Source organism: Corapipo altera, unplaced genomic scaffold, assembly GCF_003945725.1.
Source record: "Corapipo altera isolate COAL_440 unplaced genomic scaffold, ASM394572v1 52b, whole genome shotgun sequence".
In the NCBI taxonomy this organism is placed as follows: domain Eukaryota; kingdom Metazoa; phylum Chordata; class Aves; order Passeriformes; family Pipridae; genus Corapipo; species Corapipo altera.
In genome coordinates this window covers 4779520-4797887 of record NW_020884922.1, presented here as the reverse complement: position 1 = coordinate 4797887, position 18368 = coordinate 4779520, and the positions used below count along the sequence as shown (strand labels likewise).

Here is an 18368-nt window from a genome sequence, read left to right as displayed (position 1 = left end):
TGGCAGCCTGTTAGCGCAGCACCCAAGCAGAGGCTTAAAATGTCAGCTGTATTCAGCAGTGGAGGGCTTTTCACAGAAACATCTCTGTTGGAAAAGATTTAAGGATACCTAACAGAAGAGCAAGGAATGTCTTTGTCTACAGTCTAATTAGCTTAATTACACTACTGTAGGGCTGCTTTATTCTGCCACATCTACACGACTTTAAATATCTCCAAGGATGGTAACTCCATCTCTTCCCTGGGCAGCCTCTTCCAATGTCTGACAGCCTTTTCCATAAGGTAAATTTTCCTAATATCCAACCTAAAGCTCCCCTAGTACAGTTTCAGGCTCATCCTATTGCTTGTTACTTGGGAAAAGAGGCTTCAACCTCCTTTCAGGAGGTCCCTCCTTAGCCCCCCTTTTCCAGACTAAACAGTCCCAGCTCCTTCAGCCACTCCTTGTAGGACTTGTGCTCCAGACCCTGCCCCTGCTCTGTTGCCCTTCTCCGGACTTGCTCCAGCACCTCAGTGTTTTTCTTGTAGTGAGGGGTCCAAAACTGAACACAGGATTCAAGGTGCAGCCTCATCAGTGCTGAATACAGTGGGACAATCACTGGCCTGGTCCTACTGGTCACACTGTTTCTGACACCAGCCAGGATGCCATTGGCCTTCCTGGCCACCTGGGCATGTTGCTTGCTCATGTTCAGCAGGATGTTGACCAACACCCCCAAATGAATCAATGAAGAAGACTGTATTCATTAATTTGTTTGTCACTGAAGTGACAGAAATTATTGGAAAAAAACTACATTTCTCATTTTTTAGAAGTTAATAACAAATATTTCCCATTGTTTTTAACAATTACCAACTGTGATATTTGCTTTTGCCATACATATTACTCTCATCAACTCTAATGAAAACCACAACAAATACTGCAGTAAAGTGCTTGTCTGTGAGAAAACATCCTATTTTAACAAGTCACAGTAATTTTGAATTCAGCGGAAACTGTCCTATTCCTTTTCCTCTCTTAAGAGACTCTGAGAACTCTGAACATTGTAAAGGCTATAAATACAGAATACATATATATACTTTCCTGCATCTAATATGAAGTAAGCAAGTGGACTGCAATAAAATACAATCTGTTTTTCTATTTGCAAACAGGGACACAAAGCAAGGCTCCATTTCAGCCATTTATGATAAAGGCAACACATGATGGGACATATTCTCAAAACTGAACAAAACTCTTCATCTTCTGGCTATTATATAGAGATACTGGATAGAACAAAAAGTGAGAACCTTAATTTTATCAGTTTATCAGGATGAAGGTGGTGGTCCTTCATCCTTGAGACGTGTCCTGCCCAACACAGCTGTGTTCTCAGCAACATGGCCTCAATACTTGTGACTGCTGCCTGTTCTAGAACAGATGTATTGGTCACATAATCTGACCAGTGGATGTTTAGGATTGTGCGGAGGCAGCGTTGATGGAAGCGTTCTAGGAGACGCAGGTGGTGGCGGTAAATGACCCATGATTGTGAACCATATAAAAGAGTAGACAGCACTATGGCTCTGTAAACACTGATCTTGCTACTTTTCTTCAAGTGTTTATTACGCCAAACTCTTTTATGGAGTTTTCCAAAAGCTCCATATGCCTTTGTTAACCTGTTGTCTATCTCTCCATCAATCTTACCATCCGAGGAGATGAGGCTACCTAGGTAATTAAACTGCTGGACTGATTTGAGCTCTGATTGGCCAGTGGTGATGTGGGGATGATGGAAGACTTCCTGAGGTGCCAGCTGATAGAGAACTTAGCAGCTTTGGTACCTACAACATCTTCTTCCATTTTTTACAACACATCTGGGTTCTTCCAGAAGCTATCATACCCACTTAAAAGTAACTTGAAATGTATGGCTATTGTGAGAGAAAAATAAGTATAATATCTTGGTTTTCTTGCTACTCCATTCCTTGGAATCCAGCAAATGGCAATATTCCATACTAGAGCACTATTTATTCTGAAAAATTCTTTCCTATTTTGTGTAATTCCTAAGGGTTTTCTCTGTGGTCTTCATCCTGGGTCCTTTGGGCTGATAAGAACATGCTGGGATGAGCAAGAGAGGCTGAAGGTACCCTAAGCTTAATGCATTTCATAAGGAGAAAATCATAATTGTAAAATAACAACCCTCCTTCGAAATCCTTTTAGATTGTCCCAATTCACAAAGCATTGACAAGTCTAACTGCGAACAAGGATCAAATTTAGACTCAAACTTTAAATACATTCTGCATAAGTAAAAAGGGCTACCTGCATAGACACCACTGGCAATTAAAGGTGACAAATTATCGCTGCAGAAAGAAGTAGCTTGAGGTAAAAATGTTATCACTGATGCCTTAGGCTGTAAAAATAATCATTGTGGGTTTGCTTTTCAACAGAAAAAATGGCTCATTTCTATGCCTATTCCTTGCCAAGACAGAATTTATATTTTTTAAAAAATCATATAAATGCCAACACAAACCTTCTAATTCTGTGACAAATAAGTTAGGTATTTCCCTTTCCAGCCAGCGTCACATTTTCCATTTTTTAATACCAAAAGAGAGCAAGTCAATTTCAAATGGAGGATCTCTGGAAACAAAGTATTTTGGGTGTCTCTTTTTCCCTAAAAGTCTGAAACATAAGGCATGGGGGGGGCACCAACACGTGCTGGTAAATTGCATCAGTAAATTATTTTTACTAAGTTTAAAATACTTGGAAACAATAAAACATACTTACCAAATAAATGCATCCTAATTGCTGATGTTACAGAGTTTCTAGAAGGTGTAAGGAAAATTGCTGTGTGAAAAATCCACTGAGAATTGACTCTTTGTAATCACAGAATCATAGAATCAATCCAGGTTGGAAAAGACCTTCGAGATCATCAAGTCCAACCCTTGATCCAACACTGCCGTGGTTACTAGGCCATGGCACTAAATGCCACATCCAGACTCATCTTAAAAACCTCCAGGGACAGTGAATCCACCACCTCCCTGGACAGCCCATTCCAATGTCTGATTACTCTCTCTGTAAAAAATTTCTTCCTGATATCCAATCTAAACCTCCCCTGGCAGAGCTTAAGACCGTAATGGCAGACAGTAACACGTACTGGGAAAGCAAGTGTGGAGAACTGTAAAGATATACATTGCTTTGGTAGTCAATCCCACCTAGCAGCCAGGCACCCATCCAGCTGCTTGCTCCCTCCATCCCCAGTGGGACACATGAGAAAACAGGAAGAATGAGAATAAGAAAACCTGTGGGTAGAAATAAAGACAGGGACATCACTTACAACTACCGCTGCAGGCAAAACAGCCTCAGTTTGGGGTAATTTAATTTAATGTCATTTAGTATAAATATTTAATTAATAATTCAAGTATTAGGAAAAAAACAAAAGAGACAAAGAAGGGGGGGGGGGGGGGGGGGGAAAACCCTCTCTCTCTCCTCTGCCACGACCTTATTCCAGACTCCTCTCCTGCTCCCTTCCTGGTCACCACTTGCTCTGTTATCACTGTGGGTTATTCTCACATAGAGAGGGAGGCAGGGTCAGACCATAGCAGTTTGTCTCAGCCACTTACAGCTTCCTGCTCTTCTGCTGCTTCTTCCTTGTAATTTGTTTATTCTGCTCCAGCATGGGCTCGTCTATGGGCCACAGCTCCTTTGCTGTGGAGCACCTCCTTCTGCTCTGGCCTTGGTCTTCTCCTTGGTTCCTCTCTCTTCCTTCTCTCTGTATCTCTGTCCCTTACCAAACTTGTTTTCGTAGAGGTGCCATCAGGTTGCCTGATGGGCTCAGCTGTGTCCTGTGGTGGGTCCATCATGAAGCACCCAGCAGGCCTTGGCCTCTTCTCACAGAGGCCATCCCCAAAGCTGCCCTTTAGCAAAATGACACTGGATACAATTGCTAAGTGTATTTAAAACATGTGGAATAAGGCTCTTGTAACTGTAAATAGAAAGCATGGAGGGTAGTTTTAAAATGCCTGCTGCATTCTCAGCAGTGTAAAATATTTACCTTAGTAAAAACAATGTAATAGAAAGATTGTATTAGAAATAATAAAATTAGTTAAATGAGAAAAATAAGATAAAAATGCATTTCATAAGATTTCTCAAATTAAGCACTGATGTTAGACATACACAAACACGATTTCATTTGGCACAGTCTTATTCCCCACCAGTTACTGTCTGTGGCTACAGGTCTACTGTTTTCCAAAAGAGCAAAACTGGATCTTCAGTATTTAAAGAAAGACACTGGTAGGAAACTTGCACTGGCCTCACTTCTTAAAATAAAAAGGTCACAGAATTCAGTATCCAATAGACTTGGGAATATTAAAAAAAAAAAAGAAGCTATTAGTTTGCAACCAATAGCTTATGTCTGGAGTAGTGAATTTCTCACAGAGCATTGGTGAATCTAGAATTGCTTCCTGTATTCATATTTAACATGAGAAGGATCAGTTTTTCCTCTGAAAATAAGGTTTCTATAAGTTTTCCCACTTCTTAGATTTCTACTGATAAAATTTGTTAAAAAAGATGTTACATCATTTGTAAATCCATCATTAAAACATTCCTATATAGTGCTATTTTTTTAGCTTTATCTTTATACTTATTTTGTTAAATACATAGTTAATAGTAGAAAAATAAACCTCTAGACAAATGTAGTTGATAGCTTTGGTTTGCATCTGTTTCTCAAGATCTGTTTGGGAAAATTGTAAAGTTTTGAAAAACAGCTGCTAAAACAAATAGATTTCCCAGTCAGGTCTTCTTTTTCCCCCCTCCTTATTCCAATTTTATCTTGCAGCTTCCAATTACTACACTCAGCTAGAAGGGGAGGGAAAAGCTTTAAAAAGCTATTGCTACCTAATCTTTAGACATCATGGGGTGGATTGTCCAAAAACCTCTGGTTCTCCAGGGTATTTCTTTTACACAGTTTATTTTACTGGCTGCTTGTGGAGTTCAAAGCCCATATGAGCTCCTGCGGCACGCAACATTTGCATATACCACGTGCTGGTGTTTTGGAGGATATCAAAGGATTTTGAAACTCTTCTTGATATTTATTGCAAGTAAAACAAAGAACAGTTGTGGCAAACTTTTCCTGCAATAACCTAATCATCCAGTAAATCTGACACAGCCAAGCTACACTGACAGTATTTTACATGAGTTATCAAAGGCATGAAAGCAAATGTGAAAACACTCCAAAGTACTGTTTGAAAATGGCAACAGAATAGTTCAGATATTGAACTTTATCTAGCAATAAAGCAAATTCCAGAGGATTTCAGAGGTCAGGTGATTTACGTTCTTACAAACTTGCAAATAGTTTCTCCCATAAAAACAAAGTCTTAATAACATACCCGCTGCTTATCTTTCCCCCACACACCTAAATATAACAATTCATATCAAACCTGAATTAGATGCTAATAACACGCTGCTGCGGAACACAAATCTTGAACACATTTTGGATATAAATCAGGATGCTTTTAGACGCAGTGAATCCCTAGACTCAAAATGTGCTTCAACAGTGCAAGACTTTCTCCAAGGCCGGAGCACCTCATGGCAGCTGCAGGAATGGAGCCAGAGGTGGAGGCATATCCACCACCACTGGCATTGCAGACAACTCAGGAAGGCCTTTCAAGGGCTTTGAACCTGACAGAGGTTTAAGTTCTGATCGAAGACATACTGGGGATATGCTACCAGGTTACAACAGCATGTGAACGAAGATTTGGGAAGGGCTCTACCCACATTTGTTACAAGCGTGCTGGTGGCTAAAAAGGCCAATTATGATGACAACAGCATGTTATTGGTTCTTTGTTGTTCAGCATCAGTGGCTCCACCTTAGCCTGGCTTGGCTAATATAAAGGTACCAAATGTACTGAAAAAACCCTGCAGCACAGCTGGACTGAGCAGTAATTTTAAGAACGACAATCTGATACCCATTTCTCACCATGTTCAGAGGTAGGCTCTTGGGGTTTGTTTCCTCACCTACTGTCAGTGACTTCAAAACTGAAGAGTAGTTGATATGAATATACGCCTTACATGCAGAATTACAGCTCTGAGAACAAGTGGCCTAAGTGCTTCTTCTGGATAGGAAAATGACACTGTGAAAGTACCACAGGACTGACCAACCTCAACCACAGCGGCACAAACACTTGCAGTGACAAAAAGGCTATAAAACACTTGCAGTGACAAATGTATGTGTCTAGAGAGCTCAGTGATATGTTATGTCAGCCAGGACCTGGCAGATCTGCAAAATTCCACTAATGAAAGGAGGGCTTATGGATTGATCTCCAATTTAACTCCTCTTCATCTTTCCTCTGCCAGGAGATCAGTTTTACCACAAGTCCCAGTTGGGAGTGTAGCAAAGTCACTAGCCCTTTCCTAAGGGCCACATCAAACAGGGAGCTCAGTCCAGCCCTACTTATTCAAGGTACACACATCATTGTTACAACAACCAGTTTTACATGTACATGTGCTACAAACCTAAAACGCATACAGAGCGCAGACTTACGCAAGCTTGGCTTTGCTGACATAGAGGATGACAGCATAATCTAGAAACATTTCCAGCTTCTCTTTGTAGAGAAATTCCTTTCTTGGCTAGCACTATTTATTCACTGCAGAAGAGTCACTGAGTTTAAAAGCAGGATGACTCATACTTGTTTATATGTTTATAAATTACATGCAGTTAGGGAAGATGTTTGAAAAAAATGTCAAGAAGGTTTAAATAATGTTCTTTGAAGGTGCAGTGAAGCGATAGTTAATGTATTAATTTCTGAGAGCAGCTATTTGAGCACTATAATCAAAATGACTTGGCTTTTCCCTTCATCATTGTATCAGTGAACAGCTCTAGCTAACAAAGATCTTTAAAGCAAAGAGTTTTATAAAGAAAGATGCAGTGTTTAAACACACAGAAAACCTAATATGGATTGTCTTGACATTACACCCTTGAAAAAGGCACCTCAGCACTGCCATTTTACAGCAAAGACATACAACTTATAGGACTATAGGACTGATGTAATAACGTTCAAATTATCCAAAAAAAAGTTGTTTCTTTCTCCTGTAAGTATAATAAAAGCAGCAAAATTTATCTACCACACACAGTGGTAGACATTATTAAATTATTACTACATATTATTATTATAATTGGTTTTGGTTCCTCTTCTTAACTTGCTTGGGTACCAAGGGCAGAAGAAGAAAGTCCTATCATACCATCCACTACCAGCTACTCTTGGTCTCTGCTGGTCTATACTCCAGACAGTCCCAACAACCCACAGAAGATGAGACAGAGAAATAATTTTTTTCGCCATGTGGAAGTGTTCGTTCTTTTTACTCACTGTATGGTCTCACTGAGTCTTGCTCCAAATCTTCTTTTCCTAACCTCAAGAAAAGTAGGCAAAGCAAAGCAAATGCATAGCACACCATGAGATAAATCTCCTCTTACCCACCCTTCATAAAAGCTGAGTAAAGACAAACTAATCAGAGGGTAATTAGTTACAATTTGTACAATTATGTCACTATAAGTAAAACAACTTTTTCTCAAGATTAAAGGGACTGGAAAGCACTACACACAACCTTTCTTGACTTTTTCTTCTCAGGGGAATTTTTGCAAAGCTTTCTTCCAGTACTTCCCGCAAGGATCTGATTATATATTTAATTTACTTTCTCTGTAATTAGTCAAAAAAGCTGGGTCATATGAATATTTAAGCTACTTTAATTTGAGCAAATCTTCTACAAGGATACACATTATATGAGTTAGGACTTGGGGCACTGAACTCAGTATGCCCATTGGTTTAAGCAGCTCTAAACAACAATGGAGGATGGGCAACTGCAAACCAGATTCTGTTTCTCTCTACCCTGAGGTAACCAGGAATTCATGCATTTGCTTAAATTTATAAAGAGTACATTCTTGGCATAGCAATCTATGTCATGCATAAGGATATGGTCTAATGTTCACCTATCAAGCAGGAGCAATGATTTAAAGGAGTTGCTCCTCTGCTGCCGAGATGTGATAACTCACCATAGTGTCTCATAAACTGTGTTAAACTACTTTATCTACCTTTCCACTGAAACAGATCACGAACACTCATATCTTTCAGTAGAGGGGACAGGAATATTTGGAACAACTTTGTCTCACGAGGAAACAATGTTCTAAGAGGGAGGCTTCTTGGCTGGATACCAGCCTAGCTGGCATTGGACAGCTGGTCATTAAGTAGCACCCACCATACCATAAGCCAGACATCTACTTTCACTTCCACTTGAATTGTGTGCCCCACAAACAAAATAAAAATTTGCAAGACTGATTAGTCTCCACCATACCAGTGGTGGAGGCAGTGGAGGCATATTCTACCACAATGTTGATTTTATTTAGGACTGAGAGACAGGGTTAAGAATTTTCTGTGGTTCACCATCATAAAGAATTACACACAGAAATCATTTTGCCTTGCTCTGAATTCCAGTCAGCACACTTAACTGCATGACAACAACCTACCTCTTAAAAGAACAATATTGTGGTGGGAGTGTTTGCTTGTTGCATACCACAGTCAGGAGGAGTCAGGATTGCCTCACAGGTTTTAGATTTACTTTTTTTCCCCAAGAGTATTTCACTACTACAGCAAGAGGAGTGCTGTTCATATTCTAAAAGTTTAGAATCTTCTGTTATTGTGTTTGAGCAAGAGATTACCAACAAGTTCAATAAATCTTTTCCTTTAGGAAGACTGACCTCAAATATTGGCCTTATATTTTTCCCCGATCACCTTACGATGTCATCAGTGTTTTACTACACTTTTTGTTCTTCTTTAATAAAATACTCTAACACTGTGTTAATGCACCATTGGTTTGGTATTTTAAAATTTTAATCTTTAAAAGACTGTCAAAACCGCATGTTCAAAAATGCTGCAAACCTAGAATCTGACTGAAAGTCTTAATATCTCCAAATTTCTCAACCTAACATTCTTTTAAATTGAACTGTTTATTCCACCAGTCTACTGGCATCTGAAACCAAGAGATTTCAAATCAAGTGCCATTTTAATAAATGGACACCAATCTGTCAGTACTATTGGCAACTGTCAAAGGTAAAGGATTTGCATATGCTAAAATGAGCTTAAGTCAGATGATGGCTGACTGAAAAAAGCAATCCTAGAAAGATAAAAAGAGAAGAAAATTGAAGGAAGATTTTTACACTGTGATAGAAGAGGAACAATCAAATGCAACCTGTTACTACTAACAAAAATGTGGGTGAATCTGGAGAGCTGACAAAATTTAATCCAAAATGAAATCCAATCTGAGAACATAATTTAAAAATGAAAATATAAACAACGGCTTGCATATTTTACATTTAAACAATATCCCAGCCTTTGCATTTTTATTGATACCTACTTCTACCTTATCCGTAGCAGAAGTATGTACATAATATTGACACTGTTATTAAATTCTTTGCTTATATGTGAATTTCCCAAAACTGTTCTTTAAGTAATATTGCAGAGGAGTATTTCTCCTTAACACCCAGCCATAAGATCAGGTTCTTTCAGCTTGGACAAACTAGTTAATGTTCTGGAACATATCCCATATCTCATTGTAATCAGTGCTTCTCTAATTAGATCAGCTGTCAGGTCTTCCATCCATGCTCACTTTAGGTTCCTTATAAATTTTGACAGGTATTTTTTTTCCCACCCAACAAGTCCAGTGACATTGCCTTTTTACTGTTACACATGGAGGGGGTTCATGCTCTGTCACAGATGTGGTGCAACTAGCACACACATATCTGTTCCTTAACATTTTTTCAACAATATATGCAACAGATTTTATAAAAATCAACACTAATCTGCTTTTTAGAGAGCCTCATCATCAGTAATGGTTTTATCATCTTTGCTGTAAGGCAAGGAAGAAATATCCCCATCTTACACTTAAAAGCTGCCATCCAAGGCAGATTTAGCCCTAAAATGCAATATGGGTAAAGCTTTTTGCTTGAGCCTGTTTTTGTGTGACGTCCAAACTATGCAGATCCAACCAAGCCTGGGCTTGGCTGAGGGCTCTGTGCAAGCTTCAGAAGAGCAGTGGGAGCAGGTCTGAGCAGCAGGCTCATGCACGGCTGCAGATCACAGAATCATAGGATCATTTTGATTGGAAAAGATCTGTAAGATCATTGAGTCCAACCATTAACCCAGCACTGCCAAGTCCACCACTAAACCATGTCCCTAAGTGCCACATCTACACGTCTTTTAAATTAAAACACTTCCAAAGATAATGACTCAAACACTTCCCTGGGCAGCCTGTTCCAGTGCTTGACAACCCCGTCTGTGAAGAAATTTTTCCAATATACCAATTCCCCTGGTGCAGTTTAGGGTCATTTCTTCTTGTCCTATTGCTTGTTATTTGGGAGAAGAGACTGTTCCCTACCTCAGTACAATCTCCTTTCAGGTAATTTTAGAGAGTGACAAAGTCTCCCCTGATCCTCCTTTTCTCCAGGTTAAACAACCCCAGCTCCCTCAGCTGCTTATCATAAGACTTGTGAAAAAGCAGGACCAGGCCAGGACCACCTCTGCTCAGTCAGGTTTTTAACATACAGGCAACATTCTTCTGTGGTGACCACACTACAAGGGAGACACTCAATAAACAGAATGGCAAGACTTTTTTCAACATCACAGGCATGTGGTTTTGGGATGTGAAATTTGCAAAGATTTCTCTTGAAGACAGACTATGGAACAGGGTGTGCGCTGCTTTGCAGGCCATCTCTTGAGCCATATCGCTGATCACAGCATACATAAGTGACAGAGGCAACCTGAATGAACAGAGATAATGGAAAAGAAACCTACAATATGCCAGGAGGTAAAGCAAGGTCGAACACTCTTCCCATTTTGTCTTAATTCAACAAATCTTGCTGGATCACAAGATGTTTCCTTCCTCTCCTTCTGGACACTCAGACCCCTTAGTTACAGGCCCTTCGGAAAATAAGTTTACCACAGCCTTTCTTGCACAAACCTAGAAGTTGATACTCTGTTTTGTTCACTGGGACACTTCTTCAGTCTATGCAAAACACAGATATGTAGATCAGTTTTCATATTTCTCTGTCTAAGATGAGCAGACTGTCTCACACCAATGTGCTGCTCGCCAACTCAAGTCTAGTGCTGGCTATCAAAAGCGTGGTGAGGCACTGACAGCAGGCAGGCAGCCGTCCTGCAGCACATTCTGGTGACTGTGAAGCAGATGTGGCTTCTGAAAATGTGCAGCCTGCAGCTTTGGGGAGCTTTGTATCTCAGGGAGCACATGGAATAAGAATTAATTTCTCATTAAAAGTTTTAAATTACAAAATAGATTGTACTCACTCTCCTAATGCAGCTGGGAATTTATCCTTGTCTCCAAGCTGTAGTTTTCCTTCCGGTAATGTTCTGTGCTTATTTCACACAGTCAGGTGTTTGGTAGTGTCAGCCTTGTCCAGAAAGATAAATCCAGAGCAATAAAATACGTGTCCAGCTCCTAAATAACTGTTTTCTCTGCTCTGTTTTACCTTCTTCTCAGCTACCAGAGATAATTACATATAATATGCATACCGTCTTTAAAACAGTAAAGAAAACAACACTTAACAACTAAGTATTTCTGAGCTTTTATTGATCCCAAACCTGCTGACATCCAGCTCCCTTGAGTACAGTTGATTTAAACAGCCTGACCCAGAGAACTGCTTGGCTTGGATCCCCTCTGACACACTAAGGAACATACCCCACTGGAAATCAAAAGATTAAGAACCATCTCACTTTTCTCTTGGCTCTCTTCTGTAGTTGTGCAACCAAAGCATTTGGCAGTTCTGTTTTAGAAATAACACTATATTTAAAATATTCCTTCAGACCTAGTGGTTTTCTGTAATTTTGAAAAAAGCTCTAATTTAAAAAAAAAAATTAAAGCACAGGAGATAAAAGTTTAGAGCAGCAATATTTTCAGTACCACAACAGCAGAGCAAAAATATGCCATGAAAACAATCCTTCAGAAGAATAATGTGCTATTATACATCTTAATACACTTTTCAGTACCAGCACTTTTCCTTCTCTCCACATTGAATCAGAGGCTAACTGGCATTAATAACTTTAGAAACAGCAATTTCTTCCACTCCCATGATACCTGGAGCGTGGTGAACACTGGTAATTTCAAACACTTACAAGAGCACATTAAACCTGCTTTACTGCTTGCTACTCTCTCTGCAGGACATAATTTTCAAAGAAAACACATTAAAATGTTTAGGAAACAAGATGCAAAACAAAATAACTTCTAGCATTATGAAACACATAAATAATTATCAATCCTGATGTAAAAGATATTACAGACAGCTACTGCAAATCTGAAAACAATCTCAAACAAATCTAAAATATCTATGCCTTACTTGATTGCAAACTAAACACAAAGCAACTACATGTAAAAGCTCATGGATATTCCATATATACACACAGTTCTTGAATACCAAAAATCCTGATTTTCATGCAAGTTTCATAACAGCACAGTTATGCACCTTGGTGCCACGAATTATGCAGACTCTGTGACATACAGCTGTGAGAGAGGGACACGTGCAATTTACATTGTCCACTTGCAAAATGTTTAAATACATTGATATCTTCAACAGAATAGTTATTTCCAAACATTAATGCTGAACGGCACTGTAACTGACAGTTTGTTATTCTACACATCCAACAGCACGCAAATAGGTACTTCTCATTAGGTTACTCTTTTTAAACAAGCATGCACAGCTGAGCAATCAAAACTGCAACAGCATTTCTAATGGCTACAAAAATGCACATCTTACCCACCAGGAAGTCACTGTAAATCTGGTGTCAAAGACACCCAGCAGCAATTCTGTATTCCTCATCACAATCAATGCACAGGCTCATCGATATTACATGGACCCTCCTAAATTTCATGCAGAGCCTTAGAAAGAGGCAGGCAGGTACAGCTCAGCTAAGCAGGTATGTTTGTAATAGCAGAATAAGTGGAGGGTTTTTTTGCTTTAAACATTGTTTCGCTTTCCATTACATATCCACTGTAACTGTGACGGTAGGGGAACTGCAACACCTGCCTGAACAACTCATTTTCTCTTTCTCCATCCTATTCCCAAGAGTGGCCAAAAACTGGAACTTACAGAGCAAACATAAGAAAAAGGGCAAACATACTATCCTTCTGTATTTATCTTCCTGAAAATTGATAGCTTAGGAACTTGCTGAATAGATCAAAGATATATCAAAATATATCTGGACGACTGTGTTTGATTCTTTTTTCAACCTAGTTGTGCTTTCGATCCCTGTGGGAACCTGTGTCAATTTACTTTGGTCCAGGTGAAAAATAAGTTCCTCTGTTTTTGTGTCTGGTACCCCCAGTTCCTGAGCCTGGTAATATGGTTAGCAGAACCAACACCATTTTCTAAGACAAACAGCCACGATGTGTCAGTGTGCTGATCACGCACCAACCCCTTCTCTCTTCCCCTTTTCAACACTCTGGTTGTCACCAAGATATGATGACCCCCTTTGTAAAACAGATAACCCTTCTGTCAGCGTTACAAGACCATTTGCTCACAGAGTGCTGTCTCCAGGATGTTAGGGAATAGGGAAGCATACCAGCACATGAGATATTGCCTACAAAATCCAGCAGCTGCAAGTCCTAAGTGGGATAGACTGGAACAGCTGCTGGACAGGAAAACCCATGATCCCCTGGGGGTCTGGAGCACCCTGGCTATGACCTGCTTCCTCTGAGACTTAGTGAGCCATGTTGTTTTAGGTAAAGTCTGAGTCTAGATTATGGTTATTGTATCAAACATGGATTATTAAGAATTTGACCCAATTTGTAGAGGGTTCAGGTAACTAAAAACTCTTGATAGTAAGAAAGCTACACTAATTACTAGAAATTCTGTTTAAGTGAAAGCTATGATAATTGCTAAGAATACTCCATAAGCTATGCTAAGAGTAGCCAAGCTGCACTAACTGCCAGAAATAGCAGATAACAATAATCTATGCTGATTATTAAAATTTTAATGTAATAATAAGGCTCTAGTTATAACTACTACAACCCTGTGGCCAAGGATCAATAACCCTCATTCTGCCAAGGATCCCTAAAAGAACCTGCATGTTCCTTTTGCATTGGGTGACAATTTCAAACCTACTGACATCTAAATTTAATGGATGCTCTACAGACATTATATGTGTGTGTATATATACATATATACATACGTTCGAACTGAAGAGTCCCTGCCTACTCTCTCCTTCTATGGAGATCACACCATACCTCTGAGAAACTTTGCTTACCTTCTCTGTCTGTTTCTGGAAAACACTGATTAAACAAACAAAACTCTAACTAATGCCAAAATTTTACTATGTACAGCAACCATCCATCCCCACTGGTAATCATATGCCAAAGCAAACATGAAAAACTGCTTGGAAGTTTTCCACATAAGTACAGGCAGCTGAAAATGGCAGTGCACCAAATATTCAGGTTTGTGTCTCTCCTGAATTGTAGGTGTAGTTGAAATAGCTAAAAAAAAACCCGGTTAATTTCACTTTACTTGTTATAATACTTCCATATGTGGCTTTCCATATATAGGGAACCGTGTTAGGATGATCCTTATTAAAAGTAAGCATGATGAATTATAGAAATGCAAATGAATTAAGTATTTTGAACATAAAGCTGCCTTTGGAAAGCATAATTTGAAATAAAAATATTAACTTTGAGTTGCATGCTAAAAGCCCTCACACCAGTTCCAGTACTGGTAACAATTATACATTCTGGAGTAATCTGCAGTCCTCAAACAGAAACCCAGGGCAGGTCTGTCTGCCCATTAACAAACTACTACAGCTCAATGTACACAGTGTAAGAGTGACCAAAAGCTTACATTTTCTGCTTGAAAGGGTCATTTCTGTCACCATGGAACATGATTTGCCCTTTCCAGTGCTTTACCTTAAGCTTCTAAATAGGTGTCCAAATTGGTCATTTTCCAAGTATAGGTAGAATGACAAACAGCCATCCTATTGTTTCTTTTATTCCCAGTGTTTCTGCATGCAACAAGGGGAAATAACAACTCCCAGAGAGATATATGACATGCCATTAACACCTTACAAACTAAACAAAATCTTTAGTGAACTCTAAGGAGTAGTTCCATCATCACCTTTCCCTTCTGCAACCACTAAGAGAGGTGCATCTGTCTTGTTTTTAAGTCTAACTTAACATGCAACCTGTCACTACATCTGAATAGGTGAGCCAAGGACAACATTGAAGCTCCACAGAGCTCTCTCGTTGGACACTGAGCCATATAGCAATGAACTCACCCAGACCTTGGTTATTTGACAAGGAGACAAAGCCATGTGGGTGAGAAGGAATGGTACCTCTCAGGTCCTTATCTGGGACAGTGAAGAGCTCAGAAGGGGAAGACAGGTGCCAATCAATCTAAAAAGGGCTATCAGGCATCGTGTCAAGTTTGCCAATAAAGACTAAAATCTGTAATACAAGGCCCAACAAACACTGTTCCCTGCCAGACTTTGCTACTGCTCTACCCAAAAGGAAGACATGATTCAGACATGAATTTGGAAAATTGATTTTCAAACAAATGTCTGGATAAGAGTGAGTTACACAGCTTCATGGGTAAGGAAGGACACTTTGCTCCATATCTCAACAGGATGTAAAAAAGGATCTTGAACCCCAGGACAGACTCCATTTTGCTGCAGGGACAATACTCCCATACAGGCACCTCAAACTACACTTCTGGGCATTTGAGAAGTGTCAGTTCCTCAGATCTCAAAAAGAGATGCAAATTGATATGAAGTGATAGAATCAGTCTTTAAAAAATTATCCTTAAGGTTCTAGAAAAAAAGCAAGACACACAGAAAAAAGGTCCCCTCTTCTTTCAAGAACATTTGTCTTAAAGAGAGGTGGCTCAGACTTTGGCCACTAGACAAAATAATATTGGACTATTTAGACCAAGTTCCTGTTTCATTCATCACAATTTTCCACTTTCAGGCTAAATATTACTTAATTCAAACACTCCTGTTCAAGACACTGAAAAGAAGACTGAAAAGGTAAATAGCCAACAGGAATGAGCAAGACACACCACCGGTGCCTGGGACACCTCTGCTATCTGGGAACTAATTAGCTTAAAGATGCCCAGATGAACCCAACAAAGGAACCACTACGTCCGCAGGTAAAAGATTTGGAATATGTAAGACATTAATAGACCTGTCATTTTAACAGCACAAATGCAAGGAAATAAAACTTGAATCAACAACTCAGCAATAGAAAATCTTCCTATAAATGCTAGTCTGAACATTTAGTTTTAGCTTAAAATCGCAATCACACTGAGAATTTGATTCTGTTAATATTAAAGGATTTAAGAACTTCAAATTCATTCATCTTTAGATTTTTGGAGGGGGAGGAGGGCAGGCAGGAACAAGAAATATAGAGCTACATTGTGGTTTCATCACCATCCTTTCAAAACAAGTATGCAAAAGGCACAACCGAACAAACCCAGATTAAAAGAGGAATAAATAAGAAATAGACTATAACCACTGCAAATTGAAATAACAACCTATTAATTTCTAAAGGGCAGGAGTTCTGAGGAGCATGCAGAATCTATTGGGGACTTGTTATTGCAGATAAGTTTGCATGAATCATGCTTAGTTGCTAAGGAAAATACAACAGTATAAAGCTCCAACATATGGCAGGAAGACCTCGGAAGCAGAGAGCCCATCAGTTTCACATCATTGTCAGCCTTGCTGCTCTGTCTCCCGATGTGCCACTGAGACCTAATTAGCAGATGTCTAACTTTTGTAGTAGTTTCTGAGATCTGCTCAGAATAGCCCGAGGAAAACAAGAAAAGAGGGCCCATTCAGGCTGCTGTCGCCAAGAAGCTGTAAGATCCATAACAGCCCTGCATAAATCACTTCAAGTCTGTCAAAGCATATCCAGACACCTTAATTTAATGCTGTGCTCCCTGGTACTCCTACATTGCACACCATAATAGAAGGCATTGACACTAGCACGGCACACTCCTTTTTGTTACATACACAATGCAGCATCTTGCCAGATCAGGCATGACAGCTGCCTCCATCTGCTGGGAAAGGGCAATTTTAGCATGGGAGACTTCACCTGCACTCTTCTGCCTGTTGAGGAGAAAAGGGCATCACCAGAATGCCTGGCAGAGTTCTGCAAGGATACCAGCACTGGCCACTTCTAACCAAGTGGGAGCCCTCTGGACAAAGCAGCCATCAAGGATTACATGACCATGAAAAAGTTCAAGAGATACAAGCTCATACTCCCTGAAAGAGGCTGAGGATGGCAAGCCCTCTTAGACAGAGACTGCATCTCAGAGCGTGGTCAGGGCTGCCTAGTGCTGCTGACAGCATAACAGCACCACAGAGTGTTTGCTGTCCCCCGCCGCAGCCAGCACTCCCTCTCACGCTTCCCAAAGCACAGCACAAGTTACAGATTGCCGGGGTAATCAGAGGAGAGTGGCTGCAGAAAGGCATGTGCATGCTCAGGGACACTGGGGAGATTCAGAGCTCCTTGAAGACTGGGCCAGGGCATGTAGAAAGGTCACAGTGGGCACCTTGTAGGCTGGGTATCCTTTCAAGAATGCAGCTGCAGCATGGACTCTTCTGATTAATTTCAGGGCAGCATTAAAGGGCCTTGGGTGTAAAAAACTGCAATACTGCATAACAACACAACAGATACCTATTCCCTGCAACACATTTTCATATTGCTTACGCCCCCTTACGTGATGGTATGGGAACAAAGTTATTTTGCACTGATTTCCACTTGTACCATTAGACTAGTGGCAATAATATCAAAGTAATATGCCTTAAAGCGATTTTAACATCATTTTAAACTTGTTGATTAAGGTTGTTAGGGGATTAGAAATGAGTTTAAGTCACTTAGGGAAAACTATCTTAATTTCTCTTTAGAAATGGGTTCAGATTTTCTTTCACTTCAGAAATCTTGGGAAAATTTGGGTCAGGCTGTTATTAAAGTAATTTTCTTTCCTTCTTCACCTCAGCATCTTAAAAGGGTAAAAGTTGATATATTCCTGCAGCAAACATTTGTTGGAGAGCGCCTCATTTCCTGTAAATAGCATATTGTTTTGCCCTGTCCAGGCCCCAGGTCTTTGGAATTCACATTCTTATTGAGATAGCTAATTTTCATTATCACATCATGTATGTATAGTTTTATATCCTATGAAGCATATAGTATATAGCTCAGCCTCTATGAATTTGTTCAAATGTTGAGAAATGGAATCACAGAATCACTTAAGTTGGAAAAGACCTTTAAGGTGATTGAGTCTCACTGTAAACCTAACGCTGACAAGTCCATCACTAAACTATGTCCCTATGCTTTAAGAGATAGTCACAGCACTTGGCTACTGATTAGCTTGACTT

General features: G+C 39.7%; 1 protein-coding gene across 4 annotated transcripts in view; it reads right to left on the bottom strand.

Moving 5' to 3' along the window:
• The window catches only part of OXR1 (oxidation resistance 1), a 226608-nt gene that overhangs the window by 158632 nt on the left and 49608 nt on the right, over positions 1 to 18368 (bottom strand). The gene's annotated exons all lie outside the window — the stretch shown is intronic.